Consider the following 14,872-nt stretch of genomic DNA (forward strand, 5'->3'; position numbering starts at 1 on the left):
ATTCTGTGGTAAATCCCCAGACCATAGAAATTGGGGTCCTTTTGGTATCATCTGAATCCAATACTCCTTTTTCCCCTTCCATCGAAGCGGGGTAAAATGATGTATTTGCATTAAAAACATCAAGGTTTATTGGTTAAGGGTAGTAATCTCCATGCCTTCTGCTAAGGGTAGTAACTGCTGCACCAAGAAGTTATCCCCATGCACGCTTTTTTCATTTCCTTTAGGACTTGGTCGTAGAAGCAGTCCTGTGCTTTTTCCCATATGTCTGAATATCAGTACCCCAGACCGTAGAAGTCAGGGCCCTCAGTTGTAGTTTAAATCCAATTCCTCTTTCTCCCCCTGCCGTCTAAGCGAGGAGCAATGTTTCAGTTGCATTAAAAGCATCAAGGCTTATTGGTTAAGGTTTGAAATCTCCAAGCCTTCTGCTGAGGGTAGTAACTGCAGCAGGTTAGCTCCCCTGCATGCTTTTCTTCATGTCTATCCTCTAGTCTTTAGAGATCCAAGGTTTTTATCCCATGCCCCTTTGAATTCTTTGTCTGTTTTCATCTTCACCACTTCCTCTGGAAGGGCATTCCAGGCATCCACCACCCTCTCTGTGAAGAAATATTTTGTTAGATTGCCGACTCTCTCTCCAACTTACTGGCACCCATGCCAAGGGAAACCATCATGACATGCCCTGTATGGGCATTTGGACTGGCAGATGCACATGCACTTGTGCAGACAAATCATTCCTGCATCGTAAGGAAATACTGGCGGGCCGCCATGAAGAAGTCTCACGCCTTCCCTCATAAAACCATCACCAAGGCCAGCATTCCTTGCCTCAGTAACAGATTGTCTGTGTCAGTTGTGCCTCAGTGTGTGTTCCCTGTGTTTCTTGCTTTCTTCCCTCCTGGTCTTGTGTCTTGTCTTGTCTACCTGCCTGTGCATCATTTGTTCCCTGGTCCCCTGCCTCCTCTTCTTTTGTTCCCCCTTGGATCATTTCTGACCTGTCTCTTGCCTGTGTGGACCTCAGATTGGCCGTTGGATTCTGTTTCTTCACTGCCTGCCTTGACCTCGGACAGCCCACTGGATTCTGCTTGCTCGCTGCCTGACTTGACCTCAGACCATCCTTTTGATTCTGTTTTGTTCACTGCCAGACTTGACACCAGACCACTCACTGGACTCTGCTTGTGTCAGCCTGTGCCCTGGGACCTTAAGTCCTGCTAGTCATCTGCACCAAGGGCTCAAACTGCAGGAATCATGGTTGGGATAGGTGAAGTCTCTCTTAGTCCCTTCCTGGAACTTCCACCCGTGGTCAGGCTCACCGTGTGCACTTCTTGTTGCCTCTCCACACAGGGGTCCATGTTGCCAGCATTCGTCTGAAAGGGCTTATGGAGTGGTTGGAGGGCTGCCCATCTAACATATTTCCTGAAGTTGTCTGAGTCATAGCCCATGGAGTTTCATTTCGTGACCCCTAATTCTATTGGTTTTTTCCAACAAAAAATGTTCAAAGTTCATGCATCAGTAAAATATTTTATGTATCTGAAGGTCTGCATCATATCTCCCTTTCATCTTCTCTCTTCCAGGGTATACATATTCAGATCCTTCAGCCTCTCCTCATAAGCCTTCCGATACAGACCCCAGACCATTTTGTTTTTCCTTCTCTGGATCACCTCCAATCTGTCTCTCTCCTTTTTGAGATACGATCTTCAGAACTGAACACAGTACTCCTGTGAGACTTCACCAAGGGCCTGCACAAAGGCATTATCACCTCCTTTTTCTCACTGGTTTTTCCTCTCTATATACAGCCCAGCATTCTTCTGGCTTTAGCTATTGCCTTGTCAATTGCTTCACCATCTTTAGATCACTACTCTATTACCCCAAGATCCCTCTCTTCATCCATGCACATCAGTCTTTCACTCCCCATCACATAAACTCTTTTCAATTACCACATTCCAGATGCATGACTCTGTACTTTTTGGCATTGAATCCCAGCTGCCAAATCTTCGACCACTCTTCAAGTTTTCTTAAATCAATTTTCATTCTCTCTACTCCTTCAAGCATGTCCTTAATCATCTAACAGTCCAACCAACTCTCTCATAGGCTTCCTACTTTTGATATATTTTAAAAAGTTTTTATTATGATTTGTTTTCCTCTATGATCAACTTCTTTTCAATTTCTCTCTTAGCCTATCGTATCAGTGTTTTACATTTAACTTGCCAATGCTTATGCTTTTTCCTATTTTCTTCAGATGGATCCTTCTTCCAATTTTTGAAGTAAGATTTTTTGGGATAAAATTTCTTCTTTCACTTTATCTTTTAACCAAGCTGGCAGGCATTTGGCCTTTCTTAATATGTGGAATACATCTGGACTGCACTTCTAAGATGGTATTTTTAATCAATATCCATTCCTGTTGTACACTCTTAACCTTTGTGGCTGCATCTTTCAGTTTTTTTGTATCTTCCTCATTTTCTTAAAGCATCCTTTTTGAAAATTAGTTCTAGAGCTGTAGATTTACTTATTATCTGACTTTCAGTCATGAATTCAAACTGGATCATGTTACGATCACTATTGCCAAGTGGCCCTACCATGGTTACCTCTCTCATCAAATCCTGCATTCCACTAAGAATTAGATCTAAAATAGTTCCCTCTCTCATTGGTTCCTGAATCAATTGCTCCATAAAACAGTCATTTATTCCATCCAGGACTTTACCTCTCTAGCAAGTCCTGATGATGTATTTACCCAGTCAATATTAGGATAATTTAAATCTCCCATTATTACTGTATTATCAAATTGATTAGCTTATCTTATTTCTCTAGCATTTCATTGTCTGTCTTATCATTTTGGCCAGGTTGATGATAGTAAAGTCCTATCACAATACTCTTTCTCATCACACATGGGATTTCTACCCATAAATATTCTATTGTGCATATAGTATCTTGCATGATCTTTATCCCATTGGACTCTATGTTATCCTAAACATAAAGTGCCACCCATCCCTCAAGTTGATTCACCCTGTCATTGCGATATAATTTGTATAGCACTGACCTATTGATTATCGACTTTCCACCAAGTCTCTGAAATGACAATTATGTCTACTTCTTCATTCAGTGCCATACACTCTTAACTCTCCCATCTTATTTCTTAAACATCTGGCATCCGTTATCGCATGCGTTAGGGCATTATCGCATGTGATAATGCCCTAACGCATGCAATAATGGACGTATCACAGCGGTAAATTAGGGGAAGGGGTGGAGTTAGGGAGAAGTTTGGGTGGGGTTAAGGGTAATGAGGTGGCGGCTACCGGTGCCATTGGTCGGCCCATATGACATAGTAAGGGCAAAGGGCCATCAACGCCATTTCTCTCTTCTTCAAAGTACATGACCCTTATACAAGGCCACACCTTCATAGGGATCCCATACTCAACCCCTGAAATCTTGGTAACTTCATGTCTATGTCCCATGTGATCATGACAAGTTATGACCAACTTTAAGCAGATATATTTTGCAAACAGGCAGAGACATGCCAAACTCATTTCATTGGTAAGAAGCATATTTATTGATTTATTTATTTATTTATTTATTTATTTATTTATTTAGAACTTTTCTATACCGACTTTCCAGTAACAGAATTACTGATCAATTCGGTTTACATTTTGAACAATAACAATGACAAGTAAATGTCTTACAAAGAACAGGTATAAATAACTTGGAAATAAATATATGTGGTTAATAACAAAGAGATATAATATACATAGCCTAAGTAGGCAGAGTTTTGGACTGCCAAGGAGTTGAAGTTGAATAGCATAATTCTTTAGATAATTATTTAGAGAATTATTTGTGTTGTTCTTAGGGTATTCATAGAGGGTATTCATAGAGGGTATTCATATTACTTTTATTGTACATTGCCTTAATTGTTTTTAAGAAAGGTGATTCATCAAATATATAAACATTAAAGAAGATATTACTGAGCCAAGATTTGCAGAGATAATTGACTAAGAAATTGAAATATCCTATCAATGGCAGACATTAAAACACCCTTTGTATGCATTATTGGGACCCAATCCCCATATATAGTAAATTGGAAAGTCCTTATAAAAAAAACGTCATGGTATAGGAGTCTACTTATCCATACAAAATCCTTGTAAAACTACTGTTTAATTATAAACATAAGGCAAGGCATAATACTGTATTTAGAAAAGAAGAATCAGTTTTTAACAAGACATTGATGTCAAATCAATTTCAACAGGGAAGCACCAACTAGAACTGCTGTATCTTTCAAAAATTAGATGTTTCTCCTGTCTCTGTGGTTAAGACCTCTGCTGAGATTGCCAATAAAATGTTCACACACGATTAGTTACACCAAGAGCATTCTGCACATTTTAGAAACCTGACTGAGTGCTGCGAGCACTTCCATCTGCATACCAAAAAGTTTAAAGGCACGCTCAAGGAATCAAGAGAATTTAGAGGAAAATGTAAGGGAGGTGATACAACTAAAGTTCAGTGAGTCAGTGGCAGAAACAGGACTAGAACATTAAAATTCATAGTTGCCAGCCTTAACATCGAACCACTGCATCAGGCGACCTACTGAACCATTCCATCTTTCAGCCAATAAGACACTTATTAACATGTGTGTAAGTCTCAGCTTGCCAAAAGATGTAGTTCTCAAAATAACGATAATAAAAAAGAGAAAATATTTGCAAATCTCTAGAGCTTAATGGAGTAGTTAATTGGATTTCTCTGAATGATTTAGGATAGTTTAGAAGTTGACATTTTATTGAACCCAATAGAAATTATACCTAATTGTATTTGTATCATTGTCATCATTATCTTTTATTTTGTAGCATCCCCTTAGATCAGCCACTAGATGGCTCTAGGTTCCTGTTTAGAAACAACATATCTGGTGCCTTCTATCCCCTTCAGTCTCTCCCAATCAGAAGGCTGGGTTTGGTTGCCTGTGACTATTTAGTGAAGTCATTTTAATATTTGGTGTGGTCAGTTTTTATGTAGCCTCAGTGCAGTGAGGATGTCCCTTTTCTACTCCCTGTGAGGCCTCCCAGCCTTACCATGCTTCTTGTTTTAGAAGAGAGCTATCATTGTGCACTTCCTGCCAGAGGTCCCTCTACTATTAATTAGAGTGAGATAGATGTTTGGACTGGATTCCCTTTGGGGACTCTCATTCAGAGGACTGAAAATCCATGAGCTCCATTCTACTCCCTAGGAACTTTTGGCCAGCTTGGGGGGGCCTCCTGACCCCCCCAAGCTGGCCAAAAGGAACCATTGGGTGCAACGAGGGTCCCCCGGAGCGATCGCGCGGGGAATCACGTGACGCCGCGTCACTCCGACGTGACGCCGACGTCACGTGCTCCTCGCAAAGGAGTTCAGAAATGGCGTCCTGACTCCCTGCTGTACCACCAGGGAGTTTTGGTAAGTCTTGGGGGGGGATTAAGGAGGGGTTTAAATTTTTATTTAGGATCAACAATCGCGATTTCCAACTTATTCAGCATAGCTATGTTGAATAAGTTGGAAATCCGATCGTTTTCGCCTCATCACTTTTTTAAGTTAAAAAAAAAAATAAGTTGCGTTTTACATTTAAGTTCAAAACGAATGCACACCCCTAGTATTTCCAAATCTATGAATAGGGTCTTTCAAAAAGGGGGTAAAGTTTAAGCCATGTAATGCATCTGCTAGGTTAATTTGGGATGAGCTTTGTTGATTTTTATTAAAATGCAAATTAAAATCACCGGCAATTATCGTGTCACAAGGTAATGTTACTATTATTTCTAACAGAGAGGATGAATAAGCCTGAAGTATCCCTGGGGGACTATAGATTAAACAGATATTCAAAATATTTGTAGTGACTAGTAAAATTTCTATTCTTGATTCCTTCAACATAACAGTTTTTTTACTTGGAGCTAAAGAAGATCTAATTACTGCTAACAGTCCACCGCCTCTACGATCTGCGGACCGGTTCTGGATGGTCTAAAGGCTCATTCGATCTGGTCACAAGCTGCTTAAAAAATGATTGGCTAAGTTCTTGGAGGAGAAGTCCATTACCTGCTATTAATTAAGTTGACTTAGAAAATAGCCACTGCTATTACTAGGAACAGTAACATGGAATAGACTTAGTTTTTGGGTACTTGCCAGGTTCTTATGGCCTGGATTGGCCACTGTTGGAAACAGGATGCTGGGCTTGATGGACCCTTGGTCTGACCCAGTATGGCATGTTCTTATGTTCTTACTTTTATGCATGTATCAGTTTCAGTTATATAATTGTATAAAGAGCCATTTCTGTGAGTAAAGCATTACTTTATCAAGGGAAGTTCCATTGAAAATTACCCTCCCAAGGGGGCCATCACTGCTTTATCTATGGGAGATCATGGGATATCTTTGGACTTCTTTCCTTAATGGCTGTCTGTGCATTTACAACATGTTTTAACGCATGGTGGACTGTGGGGGAGATATCCATTTTTGTTGTACTTTTATTTGGTTTAGTTTTCAGTACTGAAACAGAAGTTTTTTTTTTAATGTTTGAGGCCACATCTTTTATAACACAAGTTGTGCATCTTGTTATTACTTTAGCCCAGGGGTCGGGAACCCATGGCTCGCGAGCCAGATATGGCTCTTTTGAGGGCTGCATCTGGCTCGCAGACACGTGTCGCCATACTTCGCGGTTCCCCGCTGACCCAGCTGCTCCCCGGTCCTCCGCCGCCCGGGCTTAAAATGCTGTCAGCCCGGGCGGAACGCGGCAGGACAGCTGGAGTCAGCGGCACCGGCGTGCTCTCTTCTCCTCCCCCCCCCCCCCCCGCGGCCCGGAAGAGGAAGTGGAGAGCATCGGGTGCCTGCGCGGGAAGAAGAGACCACACTAGCGTGGTCTCTTCTTCCGCGCAGGCACCCGATGCTCACCACTTCCTCTTCCGGGCCGCGGGGGGGAGGAGAAGAGAGCACGCCGACTGGAGTCATCCGGGTGCCTGCGCGGGAGTCATCGGGTGTCAGCCGGGTGCCAGCGCTGGAGTCATCGGGTGCCTGCGCGGGTCTTCCCGCGCAGGCACCCGATGCTCTCCACTTCCTCTTCCGGGCCGCGGGAAGAAGAGAGCACGCCGGTGCTCTCTTCTTCCCGCGGCCCGGAAGAGGAAGTGGAGAGCATCGGGTGCCTGCGCGGGAAGAAGACTGCAGCGCGGCTCGGAGGAAAATGAAAATCTTCAACCGCGGCCGATGGGACTCCGCCTTCGCCTCCTCGAGGGCTGAAAATGAAGGAGGTTAGCGTTGGGAGGTGGCTGCTGCTGCCGCGAGTTCCCGGTGGGGGGGGGAAGGGGGAGAGAGAGAGTGAATGAGCGAGCAAGCATGTGTGTTTGAGATCCTGTGTGTGTGAGTGAGAGATTGCATGTATGTGAATGATTGAGAGCCTGTATATGTGAAAGAGAGTATGTCTGTGATTGAGATCCTGCCTGTGAGAGAGAGAGCATGAATGTAAGTTTACCATTGGGAACCTGTATGTGTAAGTTTGTAATTGAAAACCTGTTTGTTTGAAAGAGTATGTGTGTATGATTGAGATCCTTTGTGTGTGAGAGAGATCATGTGTATGTATGATTAAGAGCCTGTGTGTATAAGTAAGAGAGAGATCATGTGTGTCTGTGTCTGATTGACAGCTGGTTTAGGTGATGGAGCATGTGAGTATGTGATTGAGAGCCTGTGTTTAAATGAGAGAGAGAGACCATGTGTGTCTGTGTGATTGAGAGCTGATTTAGGTGAGGGAGCATGTGAGTATGTGATTGAGAGCCTGTGTTTAAATGAGAGAGAGAGACCATGTGTGTCTGTGTGTGATTGAGAGCTGATTTAGGTGAGGGAGCATGTGAGTATGTGATTGAGAGCCTGTGTGTAAATGAGAGAAAGAGAGGACATGTTTGTAAGCATGTGAATGAGAGTCTGTGTGTGAGAGAAAAAGACAGCATGTATTTATGTGATTGAAAGCCTGTGTGTGTGTAAGCGTGAAAAGATAGACAGCATGTGTGTAAATGTGTAATTAAGAGCCTATATAAGTGAGAGAGAAAAAACATTTGTATATGTGAGTGACTGAGAGCATGTGTGTATAGGTGTGTCATTGAGAGCCAGTGTGAGAGAGAGCGCTGGTATGTGACTGAGAGAGGAGAAAGTTCCAAGCAAACCACCCCACCTCCTGCTAATTCAGAACAATCTCAGGACACCTGGATATCAAACGTTCCCAGGTATGCAGAGCAAAAAAAATTTTGTATCCTTATTATTTTCATTACTGGATCTTTGTGTCTGCTATTTTGAAATATTTTGTTGGTATCTGGAAATGTTTTATATGAGTTTTTAATTATTGGATATTCCACTCATCAGCTGTTTCGAAATATGTTCTTTTTGTTAGTACAGTTTTACTGCTGATGATTTTATATTTCTTGATTTGTTTTATAAGGATGTGTGATGTTTCTTTTTTCCTTTGTTACACTGCATACAGAGACTCTGGCTTGTTGCAGTTTCCAATTCAGTTTTTTCTGCATGCTTCTTGTTATGCGTTTTGGTCTCTTTATTCTATGTTAGGTGAGGGACAGCACGTGATTCAGGTGAGGTTTTCTGCTGGCGTGTAGTTTCTGTGTAGGACTCTATAGCAGCCTGACTTGGTCCGTTTTCCTAATAGGAGATGTATTGGTGTCTTAAGGCCTGGTGTAATATTTTCAGAGACTTATTGTACTTTAAAAGTGTGATCTTACATAAAATGCACACATTTACTTGTATTTAGTTTTAAACATATTGTATGGCTCTCATGGAATTACATTTTAAAATATGTGGCGTTTATGGCTCTCTCAGCCAAAAAGGTTCCTGACCCCTGCTTTAGCCCTTATAGATATTTCACATAATTCCTGAGGAAGAAATGTATTCTAGCAGAGAAATGGAGAGAAAAAGCCATAATCAATCAGTTGATTAGACCTTTGTTATCACAAATTATTGTAGAGTATATAGTCAATGAGAAATAGAATTTGAAATGTGCTCCATATGGTTTAGCATTGTCATTGAGCACATTACATCACAGACATTTTAGTTGTATACGTATTACTTATGTATTCTTAATAAATGTTGATATAGTTCTTCTTAGCTTTGTTTTCTCCTCCTTTTTTGTAATACATTATGAATAGAAAGAAAATCTTCCAAATGGTCTGTCGACACATGAAAGGAAGAAAACATCATGCTAATTATGGTGTCAAACTTACCATGCAAAATTCTAACAATTAGCATTAAAAATGGTAGCAATTAGGACCCAGCCAGCTGCAGCTGCAGATGTAACCTCTAATTGCAACATGCCATTGAAAAGTCACTTGATGACACAGAATCACAAACTGTAACAAAGGATTTTCTTGATTTGAGGGATTTTTTCTTTATTGGGCAGCTACCCCTATTTTTCAGAAACTGTAGGCTGGTAGGACAGCCTTGTTCATGATGTACTAGGACATTTTCAAAGCACAGTCAACAAATTTTGATATTTAGCCATTTGTGCATATATGGGTACATTTTCAGAAAGGAGTCTAACTAGCACTCTATGGGGCAGATTTTGAAAAGCTATGCGCGTAACCCGAGAAAAACTGCCCCTCCGCGCGCCAAGCCTATTTTGCATAGGCTCAGCAGTGCGCACAAGCCCCGGGATGCGCATATGTCCTGAGGATCACAAAAAGGGCGGTCTAGGAGCGTGGCCAGGGGTGGTCTGGGGGCGGGGTTGAGTGCTCCGGCAGGCCCATACCCCACTCCGGTGGGGTATGGGCCTGTGAAAGCCTGCAGCGATCGCACCACCGTGGTATTATTGCTGCCGGCTTTCGCACCCAATAGTTCCACCGTGAAAGGTGGTGCTATTGGGCACGCTACTGGTGGCGATAACGTGTCTTACCTTATCGTTGCCAGCATAGATAATGCCGCATCTGCCTCCTTGCCACCCCGACTCCTCCCAACTCCACCTCTGACAAGCTATCGCATGTGAAAGCCTTAGAAAATAACCCCCTAATCCTGGTTGTGTTAAAGAGCTGTCCTAAAGTTAGCCAGCTATAGTTATCTGGCTACCTACTTAATAGGGTCATTTTCTAAAATGCGATGGGCCATTATCGCGTGCGTTAGGGCATTATCACATGCGATAATGCCCTAAGGCATGCAATAATGGACATATCACGGCAGTAAAATTTAAATTAGGGGAAGGGGTGGGGTTAGGGAGGAGTTTGGGTGGGGTTAAGGGTAATGAGGTGGTGGCACTGCTGCTGGCGATAATGTTTTAGACATTATTGCTGGCAGTAGCATAGGAAATAGCACCACCTTTTGCTGTGGTGCTATGGGAGCAATAGTGTGCGGCACAGCTGCACCTGTGGCAAGTGAAACCGCACCGCCACAATGCGGCCAGCTGCACACTATCACCCCCCTGCCCCTTGTTTTGCAGCGGCTCATCATTCCGCTACATTTATAGCGGAATGATGAATCTAGGCCTAATATAGCTGTCTATATTCAGCTGTGTGGCTGCACTACCAAATATGCTTCCAAAGTTAGCCAAATAAGTTTACTCTGCTAATTTTGTTATCCAAAGTGTGTCCGAATATAGATCTCGTTATTAGTGCAAGATAATAAGGTATCCATCAATAAAGGAAATCTGTCAAATATCCATTAGACCACAAAAACAAGTGGGAGGAACAAGAAAATAAGGGAGACCAAAGGAAAATAATAAAAGGAAAAGCATAGCATGAATATTCTGCATTACATATTGACAATGTGTCGACTAATCGGGTGCCAAACTAGGAGACCCAGCCAGGGTTATGTATCTCTATGAGTCTAAGAAAGCTTTCCCTGTTCAGGAACATAAAAAACAAAACAATCATTATTGAACTTAATGATGCCCTTGCAAGGGTATCTCAAAATGAGTGATGCACCTAAGGCTTGAGTTTTCTGATGTAAAGCTAAGAAAGCTTTCCTTCATTCTTGCATAGATCTTGATAGATCTGTAAATATCTTTACATTATGACCCATAAATAAAATATATAATTTCCCAAAATAATTCTTCATAACAAAATTCAAATCATATTCCGAATGTAAGGAAACTAATAACATAGCCCTTTCAATTACTTCTTATGTGGAGGACTCCAAGAAGGCACGCAGATCCCCATCAATTATTGCAGGTTCATCACTTTGATGATTGGGTCAAAAAAATTAACAGTATTTTTTTGTGAACAACAAAACGTCTATGAAATATCTATTTAAGGTAACACGAGGTAATTCCCCCACCACTTTAGGAAAATTTAACAACTGCAAGTTCAAATGTCTTAGTCTATTTTCTATGAACTCCACTCTTCTATGGATACCCCTACAGTCCTGTGTAACAGTTCCTTTCACCTAGCTGACCACATTAGCTTCTCTGTCCAATTAAGAAATCTTAACAGAATCCTTCATGATGTCAGAGAGTATCTGTGGTCAAAGATTCAATTTTATTAGAAATGTCATTTACCTACATAGCACTCTCGAAGAATGCCAACCCGAGCTTTGCAATAAGGTCCCGTAACACTTCTAAAGTAACTAACACCAGTTTCTGTGGGAGAAAAACAGCACCAGCCAGTGGACAGACCACAGAAGGAGTACTCCCTCCTCCTTTCATGACTGATGATCCCACACGCAAAGCTGAAATACTGCCATTTCCTCCCACCAATGATGAAGTTTCTTCAACGTGACCTCTATTTCCTTCAGCTCCCTTGGAGTCTGCTTGTCTATCCACATCATCGGACTGTGATGGTGACACATCTGGTGAACAGCCACGGATATCAGGCAGAAGCTGGTTGTCCAGGGGTTTAAGAGATGTTAAAGCCACAGCCAGCGAAAACTCTCCCTCCTTGACACCAACAATGGGCAATGATGCCCCCAAATCCAATGCAGATGACATGAAGGGCAGAATGGTAAAGTTGCCACGGGGAAGGTGGAGGTTCTGAGGGATAAACCCACGCTTTCCCTTTATGTTTACAAGGCATTTTGAATTAGGAAAAAACAAAAGAGGAAATCTTAATGAGCAGTGGCAGAGCATGTCCTCTTCAAGCCCCCTAGATGCTTGGTTTTGATTGTAAATTTTACTACCCTTGATATAAGGCTTAGAGTTAAGAAGCATGGAGCAGCAGTTACAACCCTTAACAGAAACACGGGAGTTACGTGCATAGAGTGGCAGCTACTACCATAAGAAACTTTCTGGGCAGACTGGATGAACCATTTGGTCTTTTTCTATCATCATTACTATGTTGCTATGTTTTACCATTTTTCCTTGCTAATTTGCAGGAGGTTTTTCCTGCCTAAATCCAGAATACTCCTGACTATCTGGAGAACCTTACTTATCCAAGCCCTGGAGGGTAAGTGTGTCTCTTGTTCTGGTAGACAGATGGAAAATCCTTTGCACAGATAGAGATTAAGAACTGTACCTGCCATTTGAGATTTGAGAAGTGACAACTATGCCATTGTTTTTGTTTTTTTCAACAAACCCTGTCTATAAAGTATATTTTTGGACACTCAATCAGAGTCTCTGGATTTTATTTTTTTGGCACTGAGGGGAAAGTTGAAGCCAGACCTCCCCCAGGGAAAAGCAGTAGTGTAACTTCTGTCGCTTAGGGCCTTGGCGGAGGAGGGTCACCCCCACCAGGCCCTGGAAGAGAGTCTTGAGTGAGAGAGTTTGAGTTGGCCTTGGCCCCAAAAGAATTATAAATACTTTTATGGCTTCATTGGTATTAAGTAGTTACCAGGAGATGGGGATTACAATAGCAATTTTCAAAATCCATTTACCTGCGTAAAGTGAACTTGCACAAGTAAATCCTATGGACAAGTCAATTTATATATTGTAGAAATTTTCAAATCCCAAGTGCATTTACATGTGTAAAACCCAATTTTAAAATCAGACCAAAAGGATGCAATGGAAACTTCAAAGCAGTGGCAGTGCTCAAACCTTATCTCGTGCCATCTTCGAGCAAAAGTAAATAATTCATGCCTGAGGACTCTGACTCCAGAATGTGAATTAAGGGGCAGATTTTAAAACTGCGCGCGGGTGCAGATTTGTTTGCGCAACCCAACGCGCAACCCTGATTTGTTCGCGCAATCTGGACCGCAGCTACGCCCCCCCCCCCCCCGGACACAGATACAGGGATGTTTTGTTTATGGCTTGTAAATTCAGATGTTTCCAGATGTAGCTCAAGTTACACAGACGATGAGGAAGCATTTCTTGATTATGAGACCTAAATTATTACAGCTAGATGCTTCCTTTATATAGAGTTTCCCTTGCAGTGTATTGCTATGTTTTCTTCAATCCTCCTCAGCTTTCAGCCTTCCTGACCAGCACAGTAACTGTCACTGTCCTTCTGACCCAAGCTTCCTACTGCATAGACTAAATGGGACCCCTCATCCTAGCTATCCCAGTGTTTCCCTTTTGTCTTTTCCAGTTTCTTATCTCTCTTGAATGAGCTCCTTTTCATGTACTATGGACAAATTAATTATGCAGGGCCCTCACATATAAAATTGCCAGGCTGGATGAGTCACAAGAAAGAATTTTTAGTGTAGGCTCCTCAGCTTTGGAACACACTGCCTGAGACCCTCACAGCTAAACTCCTTATCTCATTTCAGAAAACCGCTCAAGGCCCATTTGTTTACTCTGGCATTCAATGACTAAATCTGGATAGCTTTCTGAGACTGGAATTTGGTATATGTATATTCTAGGCTTTAATTATAGCATTGAGATAACCAGTAACCTAATTTTTTATACATTTGAGAGACTGGTACACTATGGTACCTTCTGGGTTGCAGCTGCTTCAGTATTAGGCTATGTTTAATATCCCCCATCTCTGTGGCTATTAGTGTTTCCCTTGTCTCTATTGAACAGGAGTGTGGGGTTAAGTGTGTTTGTTTTCCAGGTTTTATGTAAAGTTTTGATTGTGTGTATTTGTTTGGTAAACTGCCTAGCACTGTGAATAAAGCAAGATATGTATTTTAAAATAGAAACTAAATATACTTATCTTTTATATGAATATTTTACTATGTAATTTTGATTTGTTTCTAATTGAACTTTATGTTAATATTCTTGAATAATATAAATAAAATTTGGATGAGGTCCTGAAGGAAAAGTCCATAAACCATTATTATCTAAGTAGACATAGAGAAAGCTGTTGCTTATCCCTGGCTATAAGCAAGAAAGAATGGATGTATTTTTGGGATCTTGCCTGACCTGGATTGGCCCTGTTAGGATGCTGGGCTTGATGGATCTTTGGTCTGACCCACTATGGCATTTTTTTATGTTCACCTTCTTCCAGCTGGGATGTTGCTCTGCGAATGTCATGCACTAGCCTATTCCATTTATGCAACCTGCGCTATAAACACTGAACAAAAGTCATGCAAGCGCAGACCAGAAAAAGGACAGGATCAACCAAGGCATTTTTTTTTTTGTTTTGTTTTCTTTCAGAAAAGGACTCCTAGAAATGAAACAAAGCAAACCTATTACAGGCATTTTCATAAGCAAAAAATAAAAAGAGATGAAGATACAACACACACATCACATCACAACCAGACTCAACCAAGGAAAAGAGGAACCTCAATTATTCATTTATTTGTTTATTTATAAACATTTGATATTCTGCTTTTACCAAGCCTGTATTAAGGTAGATAACAATCAAATCTATAATTAAATTCCAAGTTAATTGGAGTCATAGTATACAATTAGTATAGCTCACAATAACACCAGAAAAAAAAGAGAAGGGAGTATAAGCAGGGGGATGTATGAGATGACTAGAGATTCGAGGAGGACCATAGTGGTAATCTAAGAGGTAGCATATGGTTTGTGGACTAAGGTTCTACTAGTTACTTAGAGGGACAGGGTAATGGAAGATATAGT

At 41.5% G+C, this 14,872-nt stretch overlaps 1 protein-coding gene across 2 annotated transcripts in view; it reads left to right on the plus strand.

Annotated features, from left to right (window-relative positions):
* The window catches only part of TMEM121 (transmembrane protein 121), a 578,648-nt gene that overhangs the window by 173,616 nt on the left and 390,160 nt on the right, over positions 1–14,872 (plus strand). The gene's annotated exons all lie outside the window — the stretch shown is intronic.

This window comes from Rhinatrema bivittatum, chromosome 4, assembly GCF_901001135.1.
Source record: "Rhinatrema bivittatum chromosome 4, aRhiBiv1.1, whole genome shotgun sequence".
Taxonomy (NCBI): Eukaryota; Metazoa; Chordata; class Amphibia; order Gymnophiona; family Rhinatrematidae; genus Rhinatrema; species Rhinatrema bivittatum.